Below are 14,178 nucleotides of genomic sequence, written 5' to 3'. Positions count from 1 at the left end.
AAAACTTTGATTTGGTGGAAAAAATTACAGCATGACTCTTTAAATGATGGGGTTTCTTCATTATTTTTTTTTTAATTTCTGACCTGCAGACTTTGTTTTTCTTTCTAAGGATAACACATACATGTATATATATGTAAGCTTTTTTTTTAAACCAACAACAAAATATAATAAGTTATAGAGTAAAAGAAATAAATGTGTGGTTGATTTTCTTGAAAGATTATGTAGGCTTAAATAAAAATGACTTTTGTATGACATTCATTACATATTTCACAAAACTCGGGGAAAAAAAAGAATATTTTTGGATTTTTTTTCACAGGTGTGAAGATAATTATTTGATTTTGATTAATTGGTGCATCTCTAAATGTGGTGAATCTTTTTTTTCCAGTGATTTGAAACCATTGCAGAGCAATAATAGCCTCTCTGACGCACCAGAAAGAGGAAAAGCAAACTTTTCTGGGCACTCGTTGAATTTGTGACCTTTCCCTGAAACAAGCTCACTCATGAACCCGCTGCCATTTTGCCATTTAAAAATGTTATATTATAAATTGTAAAGTGAGTACAATTTATAATACCTGCTTATAAGGTGAGCTAAAGTCATCCGAGGAGCATTTACAATAAATAACATTGACATTAGACTTAGACTGACTTTATTGTCATTTTGCATGCACAGGGTGTATACAGAACGAAATTTCGTTGCATACGGCTCAGGACAGTTTTTTGAGCTTCCAATGTTGTGATGTTACTCCAGAATAAAATAAAATACAGTATAAAATATGAATATAAATCTAAATATAAAATATAAAGTGCAGGACTGACAGTAAAATAGAAGTTATTTAGCTCTGTTGACATTAGTCATTCATTGTCATTACTAATATGAATTTTTGACATAAATTAAGCAAATTTCATTCTTTTTTTACCTACTGATGCATACTTCAACAGCTGATGCCTCTCAGTGAAACCAAACAGCAGAGTTATTGTTTGAGAACTGATGTATTCTGACTGAGCATCAGAGTGACGCTCCACTCTCAGCAATATTGAGACGAAACAATAGACCCACATAATGCCCTGAGATGAAAGTGGCCACTGTGAAAACGGACAGAGCAGTCGTTTCACTCAGATCTGAGTCTGTGTGTGAACATGAGGTCACACTTTGTGTAAACTTGGCCGAAAATGGCGTCAATGAAGCCCACCGGCGTCTGACAGTCGTGACTCTCTACACTTTTCTACCCACTGTGGTTGACTCAGAGTTGATGGAGCAAGTGATGCAGTTTCAGAAATCCTGGGTTTGCTTGGAGCCTTAAAATGTATTGAAACAAGGAGATAATGCATTGTGATAAGACTTTGTTTCTTTGTTGATGAGTCAGTAATGAGTGAGGAGAATAACGTCAGCTGAATATTTCAAAGATAAATGTGAAGACAAGTAAAACAATTAACAGACAACAGCTTTTGACTGTTACAAATGTATTTGGAAGTATATAACAGTTAGAGAGCAGCGTATAGAAACCGCAAACTTTGATATTTAATTTAAAAGTAAAATAATGAATAACAATAATCCATCATTTTATTTTTTTATTGTTTTGTTTTTTCTTTTTTTTAATTAGCAATTGTCATAATGATTAACTAGACTAGAAAAATAATACTCAAGTCTGTTGAAAACTATTTATACTGAGGATGCACAAAAACCTGACAATTAACAAAATAAATAAAATAAAAATGTATAATTCTAGTTATTAGTAGTAATAGTAGTAGTAACTATTATAATTTTAATATAAAAGAATTATTAATATTATGACAACCTTATTATTAATATTCTTAGAAATAATAAAAATAATGATAATTATTTTTTAAAATAATAGCAATTATTATATAATAACAATAGTAATAATAGTAATTATTATTGCATAGTAATAATAAGACATTTTTCTTATTAAATATGTTAATAACTGCTATTATTATTACTATTGTTATTATAATAATAATATAAAATTATATTATATAATATTGATAATAATAATAACACATATTATTATTAAATCTATAATAATATACATATTCTATTACTATAGATAATATAATATCTATAATAATAATTATTATAAAAACTATACATATCTATCTATCTATCTATCTATCTATCTATCTATCTATCTATCTATCTATCTATCTATCTATCTATCTATCTATCTATCTATCTATCTATCTATCTATCTATCTATCTATCTATATAAAATGTATATATAATTACATTTTGTGTTTATGTTTAGAATACCCAGTTCTGTAACATTTCACCTTAAATAATCAGCTCAGTCTGGTCCTCTTTGTTGAAATACAGTACAGAATATTACAATAAAACAACAAAAATTAATTTAACATTAAATTGATTGGTGTGTCTGGAGACTTTATTTAATAACATTGACCTGAGTTTTAATTTGCGTCCCTCTGATGGACCAAACGTGACAGGCGGTTGATGCAGATGGACACTTTTTTGTGCAACATTCCCAGACACAAATAAAAAATCCTAAGTAATTTACATTTAAAATAGAATCAGAATTAATAAAAACCTCCTTTGTTTTTATGGACTAATGGAAATTCTCCTGTATCTGTTTTCCTTTTCCTCGCCCGCTCTTCAAGGCAGCCGCATCTCGCCACCCTTATTTCCTGCCATTGTTCTGGATGTACAGGATCGCATATGAGGAAGCTGTCAGTACTGCAGACGCAGCAAAAACAAAAAAGAAAAACTTGATTTAGCTTTTCACACCACAACACAGAATGAACAGTGGGTAGAAAAAGACACGTACTTTCTAAACCTGTAATCCTTTCTGCAGGGGCTGTGATTATGTTTCCATAAAAGTATGATTTAAGTGCCACAGCCACTTCAAATGACAGTGTTAGAGAAGAAAGCCATGAAGGAGAGGACAGTAAAATAAAGAAAACCTATTCGCAATGGTGTTCTTGTTAACTACGTTTACTCTTGTCGTAGACTTTTACAAGCTAAAACCTCCAAGCTGTGACAACTCTAAATGCTTTAGTCACTATCCCACTGAAATTATTTAGCTTTGCAGTACAAGAGAATGTACATATCACATGTCTTATGTCAGGCTACTTCCTAAAATGACTGTGGACATCTTTTGGTGTAATGTGACTGGACAGCTCCAGAATGTACTGAGTTGTGCATAAATTATGTAATAAACTGAGGAAATGTTCATGCTGGGTTTTCTTCATTCTGCCAGAAAATAAGCAATCACGCTGTCTGTGCAAATTTTACATCACAATCAGCATGTTCAATCATTGTTTTTAGATTAAAATTACTGCAGGAACTTAAATTAAAAATAAATAAATAACAGTTTTACTGCATCATGTAATTTGTAATGCTAACCTCAGAGCTAATATGAGATTATGTGTGCAAGGTGAGTAAACTAAGGCTTTAAATTAAGTATTTTGTGATTTTGAATAGATTAAATCATCTTGTAAAGCATCATGTGCTCTGTAGCATTTGATAGAGAAGCTATTGGATGCTTTAACATGACAAAAACAATAAAAAGAGCATATAAGAAGACATTTAAACCTGTTAGAATAGTATACAGAATGTAATTCATATTATACTCAGGAACAGGACACAGAACAACCCAGAAATAAAACACAGGTGTTGTTTTTGCATGTAGTTATGGTGTATTTGACTGAACTCATGCTGGTCATTGTACGCCTCTCTATTTCTATTTCCTCTGTCTTATCTGGGCAGTTTTATTCAGCTGTTTCATAGTGAGTTTTCTCCAGATGTAATCATTAAGGTCCGCATAATTCCTTTAAAAAAAAAAATCTTAGGCAATAAGTTAATTTGTACATCCAATAAAATAAAAGTAAATCCAGGGAACCCAACAAATTTCTTCAGGTGAGCAGGTAAGCTTAGAAAACTATGGAAGCCCGTTTCCGCCACTCTGTTAAAAAAAATAAAAATAAATTATCTCATTATAATGAGATAGTATCTCATTATTTTGAGTTACTATCTCATTATTTTGAGATACTATCTCATTATTTGGAGTTACTATCTCATTATTTTTGAGTTACTATCTCATTATTTTGAGATACTATCTCATTATTTGGAGTTACTATCTCATTATTTTGAGATACTATCTCATTATAATGAGATTATTTTATTTTATTTTTTTTAACAGAGTGGCGGAAACGGGCTTCCATAGAAAACAATGTGCATTTAAATCAATAGAAAATAAAGTAAATGAAAATGTAGTTTAAACTGATACTTAGCTTGATAAAGAAAATATACTTTATTAATGTAATGAATACTAAAAATTATTATTTTGTTAGGTAATAATCGGTTCGTACAAACCTCGTGCTTTTCCCCCCTTTTTTTCTTTTTATTCAGGCAATGCGCGGGGCACTTCTCTGTAAATGTGGGTGGCGTTGTTTGTATGAAGGCACGGGAACAGCTGAACAGCTCGCAACGGCTTGTCCCGTGTGAAACGTGATGACAGCTCCCCGTACGGAGACCCGGCAGTCACCCGTGGATCACCGTGGGCCACCTTCTTCCGTCGCCATGCTCTCTTGAGCCTGCGGGTTCGTCCAGGGAGACGCGGCTCGGTTCAATCCGTGGAGACGCGTAGCTGCTGAAAAAAAAAGTTGTGTCGCTGAGGGGAGGCAACTGCCACAACACCACCGCCACCACCTCCTCACATCACCGGCCTGAAGAAGAAGTTGGATATCTAGTCTGACTGGGTCTAACGGCCGGATCCAGGGACTCCAACAGAAACAACTCACAGGTAAGAAAAGCTACTAAAGCCGTAACCCAAACCCGGGATGAACGACGTGGTTCTTTTTTCTTTCTTTTAACATGAACAGCTTCAGCTTGGTGGACATTTTCACGTTGTTTTTTTCTTCTTCTTCTTCTGCTGAAGTAAATGCGCAGCAGACACAGTTTGTTCTGCATCCTGTGTTGGACGGATCCTGGACGGATCAATGGCGTGAGGTGAATGGGAGTGAACAGCACTAATGCTGCAGACAGAGAAATCACCCTGCTGGGTGTCAGCTGTGGCCTCTGCTGTCAGTTGTTCCATTATGTGAACACACAGTCTCACACCAACTCTAACCACAAACACCTTAGACTTAGACTTAGACTTGTACTTTATTGATCCTTTGGGAAGACTCCCTCAGGAAATTGAAGTTACCAGCAGCTCCCACGCAAAAAACAAACATAACACACAGTAAGCAAAAGTGCAAAAGAATACAAAATACAAATTAAATACTAAGGTACACACCAAATGTGAGTAACCAAAACCTTAAATTATGCAAGAAAAACCTTAAATTATGCAAGAAACAAGGAATAAGAATATAGAATATAAGAATATAAGTAAATATAAATACAACACAAAAAAAATATAAGAATTTGGCGGATAGATTGACCAGTGATATCGTATTGCACTATGTGGTTTGACCTGATAAGTATGGAACCTTACTTATCAGGGTAAGGAACATAGTTCCTTTGTCCAACTAGCTGGACAAAGGAACTATAAGGTTTAGGTTTATGGAACCTAAACCTTATAGTTCAGATCAGCTAGTTGCATACAGTCAGTGGATTAGTTAAAAATTTGTGTTATATGGTAGTTATGTATAGTATGATGCAGTGCAGTGAGAAACTGTTTTGTCTCAATTCAGTTTAAAAGTACTTTATTATCAATGATATGTCATAATTCCTGTTATTTAAGTGTCTTGAGAGATTTGTGGATGGTGATGTTAGCATGTCAGTGCAATGACATGCTAACAGCTCAATAGCTAGGCAGCAGAGCCAATATTTCATAGTAACATGTCCTGGATGACACTGTCAGTTGTTGGCAATCACTGCCAACCCACCTCATTTACTTTTGCCGCTCCTCTTTAAGTCCTTTTGAGACGCTGGAGTAGGGGATATGATCCGTGGCCATTATGATTGGTGGAAGAAATAGTTTGAACTTCCTGTTTCTCTCTCTGCATCCACGGAGTTTCCTTTAGGATTTAGCTATAAATCTAATAATAACTGCTTGCTTTTACTTTTTTTACATCCTGACTTTTGCTGATGCTAGCATAATAATAAACCGTCATTAACATCTCAGATGCTCAAATAATAACTGGACTACAGCACAATTGTTTGTCTTAATAAGTTGAGTGAGCAGTTGAGGTTTTATTTGTCCAACTTATTTTATTATGCTCAATTGTGTTTGATAACCAGAAACATTAAAGGGTGACAAAAAAACAAAAAATTATCTGTAATGTGCAGATGCTCTATAACTTGTGCCCACCTAGGGCTGGACAATATATCAACAACAATCCATATATAGTGATAGACACATGATGATCATTTTCAATAGATAATGTATATGATAGAATATTGAGTAATTTCACTGAACTCCAATCCAGAACCGCACAGCATTCTGGGGGACATAGGCAGAGGAAAGACTTTAGCCGTCCAACATCTCTCAGCCAGCTAAGCAAAATTGGTGGCATCAACTAACTCACTCACTCTTTGGTTACCTAGCAACTCACTCACTCTTTAGTTACCTAGCAACAACCTGTTGGGTAACTTGCGCAGCAGCAGTTTCAATTTTTGCCAGCGTGTCTCATAACGGCTTAAAATAAACAATTACGTCATGGAGTGAAAACTGTGGAGGAAACAGGAAAGTCACGCCACCAGTTTGGTATTTCAGATATTTAAAGCAATAAAAAGTAATCAGTAATTATGGATATTGACTGATTTGAAACGCTTATATTGTGACACCCACTTTTAACACTGTTCTGACTTGCATTTAATGACCGTCTTCTCAGATAAATCTGGTTTATTTGTTATCACAAACAGCGAATCAGGCAATCACATAGCAGCAACTAAATACATTAATAAGTATTAAAATGTGGTGAAGACAACTTGTAAAAGTTCAAACTGAACATCAGCGTGGCAGAGAGCGGGGATTTAGACTGGCAGATGGATGGCGATCAAAGAAAGACAGTAACTGCTTAATTAACCAACTTGTTATAAGCAAGATTTGCAGAATACCATTTCTGAACGCAGAACACGTCGTAACTTGAAACAGATGGGCTACAGCAGCAGAAAACCACACTGGGTGCCACTTCTGTCAGCTAAGAGCAGGAAACTGAGGCTACAATTCACACGAGCTCACCAAAACTGAATGTTACCAGATTGTAAAAACATTGCTTGGTTCAATGAGAGTCGGTTTCAGCTGCGAGAGTTTAAGGAAGGGTCAGAATTTGGTGTAAATAACATAAAAGTATTGACCAATGATGTAGCATAAGTGTGGGTTGATTACCATTGTCAAGGTTTTGAAATGTTGCAGTTTCAAATGTGTATTTTTTCCAATAGTTTACGACCCTTTTAATGAGATGAAGAAAAGGCTTTAGAGGAATCAGTTGCTCTGCCTTTCCCGTCCTCTGTGTTTTAATCTAGTACCAATCTATTTTCTATTTTCTCTTGGCCCGATAACTGAACCTTGGGGGACACCTTTAGCTTCACAAAGGATGCTGGAGGAGAGACCAATAGAGAGGTGTTTGTTTCCTGGATGTTAATTTTAAGGATTTATGTGGGTTTTGCTGACAGTGTTGCATGACATAAACACAGAAAAACACACTGCTAGATTCAAAATGTAAGTTATGTTCAAAGTGAGACATGATAAGACTTTGTTGTTCAAATGTTTGCTGACACAATCAGCCAGAAATATTGTTTATGTTTATTTAACCGTTAGAACAAGCTAATATCACCTGAGATGTTTTTAAAAATGTATTTAAAGACTTTATCTGAGTTTTACCATAAAACAGTTTGATTCAGCCTCACCTCTGTTCTTCAGCAACTTGTAAAGGTTTTTAATGCATTTCTTACACTGAATTATTAAAGACTGACGGGGTCAGATATCTGAACATAGTAATGAAGAAATATGAGATCAGTGTTTACCTTTGTGTGCATTACATGTCTCACTGGCAACGTATAGTTGTTTGCTTAATAAATCTGATAAGTTGTGCTGTTTTGTGCAACTCAGAGATTAAACAGATGTAGTTCATCTTTACATACTAAACAAAAGTTCCAGTTAAAGTAAAAAAGATGTTGTCAGTTACTGAAAATACATGGAAACTGGTAGTGAAAAAACTCTATTCGCTGAATTAACGTAGATATTTTAATGTTGTTCATGAAACTAGTTTATATATAAAAAATTTTTTTTACTTTTTATTCTAAATGTTATGAATGCATGCATGTCACTGTACTTCAACTGCTCTCCTCTCTGCCTTACGTTTTTCAGACTTGCATTGTTTTTCATTAATCAGACGACAACTGAACTAGTTGGTATGTTTGCATTGATTTAATTAAAATCTGACAAGTTGAGAGCTTGTAACCAAGTATCATTAATCAACAGATGTGTTTAGATAAATAAATGACAATACTTTCAAACATTTTACACTCTGCCGTTATAAAGTAGTTTATAGTTCACAAAATGTTATTTATGTCACTAACAGTATCTGAATTATATCTTTTTATGTATTACGTCTGAAAGGATTTATTTTAAGAAAGCTGTAACAATTAGTTTTTTGTGGCTCCTTTTACAGCTTGTATGTTTTGTAAAGCTCTGACCCATAAAATGTGAACAAGATCTATAATTAAGGAAAGCAGTTCAGGGTTTCCCCCAGAAAACTTGCTAAACCCGGTGCTTGGGGCGCTTGGGCAGCCATTCATCCAGCCGGCCGCCATGTTTTTGAGTTAAAAAATGTTTAAAGTAGACAGCAGATTTTAAAATATCACCTGATAGTTTTGCATTATTGGAAAACTGGAAGAGTAATACCTAAATATCAACTATAAAGCCTTAAAAATGGCAATAGTTAAAAAAAAAAACTAAAATAAATAAACAATTCTCAGCCTGGTGGGGGCACAAGTAAAGCCTGGTAGCCCGCCAGGCTTATTATACACTGTGGGAAACCCTGCAGTCAACTTAATTTTTTTCCTGAGTATCTAGCTGGTATTAAATATTCTTAGCAGCAGAGCTGAGTCAATGTCACACCTTGTGTGAAAGAGCAGTTGTTGCTAACCACACTGCAAACTAAAAACCCACTTGTTCAGGATTGTATTTGAAACGTAATCAATTACAAATTTATTGATGGAACCTGACTTAATGCCGTTTTTTGATTGTTGATTCTATGTTGCATTGTGTTTCTGTGTTTGATATGATGTGCCTTGCTGCTGAAATGTGCTATACAAATAAAATTTGATTTGATTTTGATTTGACTGCAAAAAAGAAAATGGAGCATATAGTCAAATTAAGTTAGTCAAACTTAATTTATTTACATTTGTTGAAAGTGAAAACTGAATACATTTACTTGAATAAGGTTAATTTGATTACTTGTAACAAATGAACTCATTTTTTAAAGTTTTAAAGTCTGTTTTCTTTTTTCAGAGCAGGATTTAGTTAAAATGTTCAAATTATATTGGCCATTAGCATATGTAGCATTAGTAGTTGCAAACAGAGGTGTATCTGTGTATTCTTTTCAGAATATAGAAGCTTATCTTCACTCTCAGATTTTGTATTTGTTTCCAAATCTACAACAAACAAAAGTTGAAAGCTGAAAATGATAAAGCAGAACAGCTTTGCTGTAAAACATTCAGCCTTATTTTCTGCTCGCTATTTTTTTTTAAAGTTGCTTGATTAACATCAAACATCTTCACAGAAAATTATTTTTATGACTTTTGCATTTCTTTGCTCAATTTTAATCACCTCACTCGCACTGAAAGCGGCTAACTTTAATTTTTTTTTCCAACCACGTCGGCACCGAACCGCACGGTTTTCTTGCTAAGTTATAATGAGAACACGTTATAAAATGAAGCAACAATCAGTTTTTATGCTCCTTTAATCTGGAACAAACTTCCAGAAAACAATGACTTCCTCTAAATCAAGGCTGTTTTTGATTAAAATAACTGGAACATCATAAACTGTAGTCTGTTCTTTAATCTGTAATAATGGTTTAGCCTTTACTTTGCCACTTGCTTTTTGATTGTTTTTCCTTCTGACTGTGTAAAGCACTTTGAATTGGCTTGTTGCTCAAAATGTGCTCCAGAAACAAAATGGTCTTGTTTATCTAAAAATGTGGCAGTGGTAACATTTATTACTGTGTTTATAAAACACATCATTTACAGATCATGTGTTTAGTAAACTGCGTGAAAGGAAATGTAGTCATTTTAAACTTGATAAAAACATCATTAGAAGTTGAAGGACGATCAGAAATATGGAAAGTTTTCCCCAGAAAACTTGCCAAGCCTGTTGGTTGGGTGCTAGGGCAGACATTTATCCAGCGGCCCGCCATGTTTTTGAGTTAAAATTTTTTTTTCATTGACAGGAAATTTGAAAATATCGCTTAATAATTATGTGTTATTGGAAGATTGGAAGATTAGTATCTGAGCACCAACTATAAAGTCTTAAAAAATGCAAACATTTAAAAAAAACTTGGTGGGGGCACAAGTAAAGCCTGGTGGCCCGCCAGGCTTATAATACATTGAAGGGAACCCTGAATATGGCAAGCATAAACTTTTCTAATAAACTCTACTTGATTCCTATTTGAGTAAATAACATGATTTTTAACAGTTTTCAAATTTTGATATTATTTTCTTCATAGGCATGGATATTTTAAACATTTCCGAACCAGAGATCTCAAGGATATTAAAAGTTTTGTAGCTTTTTCTAAAATCTTGGATGTTAGATTTTTTTTTTTCAGAGCAGGGTTTCCCTCAGTGCATTATCAGCCTGGCGGGCCACCAGGCTTTACTTGTCCCCCCACCAGGCTAAGCATTGCTTATTTATTTAAGTCTTTGTAAAATGTTTGCATTTATTACAACTTTATAGTTAGTGTTCAGATATTTCTCTTCCAATCTTTCAATAACACATAATTATTACATTTTCAAATTTCCTGTCAACTTTAAAAAAATTTTAACTGAAAACATGTCGGGCTGCTGGATGAACGACTGCCCTGGGACCCAACTACTGGGCTTTGCAAACTTTCTGGGGGAAACCTTGTCGGAGGAATCATTTCTCTGACTCACCATTGATCCAAAGATATTATTGCTTAGCTCTGCGGTTTAACCATGTTGTATAACCACGAGTATTTTGGCAATACCTGAATAGATTATTGCAGGGGAGGATTATAGCAAGGCTTGTCCTCTAAGATGATTCATAAATGCATTAGAAGAACTTTTATAGAATTATTAAGCAAATAGATTTTAGCAGAGTGCTCTAGAAATTTCTCAACATTGTCCCCAGTTCACCCCTAACCCTTATTAAAGTTTGAATTCCTGTATTTTCTGGGTTTCCCCACATTTCTCCGTGAATTCATGATGTTTCTGCAGCCAAGATATGATCCCATGTGAGAAATCTGTTGTGTAACAGCTCATATGCAAACTATTAGGACTGGGCTGTGTTTTTAAGGGTGCGGCATATCCCTGGGCACCTCTCTGGGGTCCTCCTTATTCCATACAAACGGTATCTATGGCAACACATCCTCGGCCCCTTTCGCAGCAAACATGCAAGCTGTTTCCTTCTCCCTCTGTGGAAAGGTTTATGCAAAAAAGAAAAAAAAAGGAAGGCATTTCCATCCGCCCGGCTCCTGTAAACACATGCATGTGCGTCATACAGTCTAAGTCATTGATATTTAACATGTGCACGCTTTGGAGGGGGAAAGGAATGAAGAATATGTGACCAGAGGGAAGTTATGGAACATGAAGGGAACAACGTCAGGATGAGACGAGATTCGGAAAGCGGCCTGGCAGAGTTTCTCCGCCTGTGGAATGCTTGTGTGTTAGCCAGACTGCTGCAGAGATGCTGGAATGCAAACTAAATGAAAATGTGAAGCATGAGGTGGATTTATGCAGAGCCCCGTTCGAGCCAAAGAAAGAGTGTTTCCAGTCACTTTAAACAAACCCACCCAGGGATTTTCCTACAATCAGCAGCAACCACTGCAGATTTCCAGTACCTCTGCTGTTGAAGACAATGGCCACTTAATGGTGCACAACATCTCAAATGTTCCAGGTAGTACATGTAAACCATTTCTATTTATAAAGGTCAGAGTAGAAATTCTGGAAAGGACTGATGTAACTTTCAGTCAGAGACACAGCTGGTGAATTAGGGACATTTAGAAACTGTAGTCACATTTACACATTTAAGCAAATTTAAATTGGGGAACTTAGAGAGCACCTGACAAAAGCAACAACCCATATTGCATTCTAATAAAACTGGTAAAGACAATAGAGGGACCAGTTTGTGCAAATCCTTTGTATCCTGCTCATCTTTCACCACTTCTCTGTGTGTGCTTACTGTGGTATTCACGCCTCTCAGTACCAAATATTTCAACAGCGTTTGGCGTCTTTAAGCATTTGACTCAGCTTGCCAGATGTTCTCTTTTCATCCAGCAGTGGATAGTAAAATGGAAAACATAAACTCTGGGCTGTATCAGAAGCAAAACTGACTTATGTTGAAATGATGAGTCCAGAAAATAATACAAACCTCCAGCACTCTTCAAAGTTGTTTTCAGTTGTTTATCTTTTTTCAGTTGACCATTTAAAGCAGATTAATGAAACATAAAAGTACTAGATTTAGTTACCCAGAGTGGTGGTCCCCAGCTGTAGGCCCAATGTCCTGCATGCTTTAGACCAGTAGTGCCCAAAGTTGGTCCTCGAGGGCCGGCATCCTGCGTGTTTTAGTTCTCTCCCTGGTGGTAGTAACAACCTTCTCAGCATGTCAGTATTCTCCTAAGGCCTCTAATGAGCCATCATTTGGTCCAGGTGTGTTAAACCAGGGAGAGAACTAAAACGCAGGATGCCGGCCCTCGAGGACTGACTTTGGGCTCCCCTGCTTTAGATGTTTTCATACCTTTACACCTGATTCAAATGATTAACCACTCATCATGTCATCAGGAGTGATCAGTCAGGGAACAATGAAAAGTTGGTGGACAGTAGGTTCTGGGGAGTTCAACACTACTGGTTAAGAGCAGTGAAATAGAAATCAATCAATCACATTGTGATGGTTTTCTTTGATGTCCAGCCTGCTGATTACAATTTTGACGAATCAGATGTTGTTACAAAAGACTATAAAATGTACAGATGCAGGGTTTTCCCTGAGAAAACCGGCTAAACCCGGTAGTCAGGGCATTAGGGGAGTCCACCAGTGGCCAAATGTCTTTTTGTGTAAAAAAAATGTTAAAAATCTGGAGGAGCATAATCTTTATTAGTTTATTTAATCACTGAAGAAAGGGAGACCTCTCAGTTTTGATGCTTTTAATTAACAAAAGAAACATACTGTTACTGGTTGACTGATTGGTGCATCAGTTTGTTAAAACCTTCTTGACCAATGACGTTAGTATTTCACAGTGTAGGCATTCATGCATGCCTCAGTTGTCAGCAAAGACATTACTGCTTAGTTATGTGAAGACATTTGGTATTACTTTCTGTTACCAAGACAACACTAAAGTCCTAATCATCTACTAACTGGGTCACTCCAAAACCCTAATTTATTTTTTTAGGGTGTTTCAAAGTTGGATTTGTTTCTTTGTATCATTGTCCATAAACAAAGTGTGATTGACCAAAGCAAACAGACACAGCAAAAACAGTCCATGACCGTCACAATTCCAGTGTTTTTGTGATGTTCTTTTTCTGAAATGTTAGATTTACACCAGATGTAACATGGCTCACACTTCCCAAAATGTTCCACTTGTCAGTCAGACTCACCCCAAAACTCTTGGGGCTCACCAAGATGTTTTTTCGCTAGTGTAAGACGCGCCTTTGTGTTCGTTTTGGCCAACAGTGATGTTGGCTTTGGAACTCCCACGTAATTTCCATCTATTCTGTTTCTTTCATGTTTCCTGAATCATGAACTCTGACTTTAACTGAGGCAATGGAGACCTGAAGTATTTATGATTTTTTTTCTTGGTTCTTTTGTGACCTTCTGGATGAGTCGTTGATGCACTTTTGGAGCAATTTCAGTAGCCGAAAAACATCTGGAAAAGTTTACCACTCTTTCATGATTCTCCATAGGGATGTGCGATATGTAGGCCGATAACAATAACAAATTTTATTATTGCGATAAACAATAATATTGTTGTTTTGAGTAATAGCATAATAATGCAAGAACACATTCTTAAAGATCAATAAACTTTAAA

General features: G+C 35.6%; 1 protein-coding gene across 1 annotated transcript in view; it reads left to right on the top strand.

Annotated features, from left to right (window-relative positions):
* Positions 1-4,462: 4,462 nt before the first annotated feature.
* dnmbp (dynamin binding protein) overlaps positions 4,463-14,178 on the top strand; it is a 71,835-nt gene continuing 62,119 nt past the window's right edge. The window contains exon 1 of the mRNA XM_023340771.1: positions 4,463-4,775. The gene's annotated coding sequence lies outside the window, so the exon portion shown is untranslated. The remainder of the gene's footprint in view (positions 4,776-14,178) is intronic.

The sequence above is a fragment of the Xiphophorus maculatus genome, chromosome 10, assembly GCF_002775205.1.
Source record: "Xiphophorus maculatus strain JP 163 A chromosome 10, X_maculatus-5.0-male, whole genome shotgun sequence".
Classification (NCBI taxonomy): domain Eukaryota; kingdom Metazoa; phylum Chordata; class Actinopteri; order Cyprinodontiformes; family Poeciliidae; genus Xiphophorus; species Xiphophorus maculatus.
The sequence above is the reverse complement of the archived record's forward strand: the minus strand, read 5'-3'. Positions and strand labels throughout refer to the sequence as shown.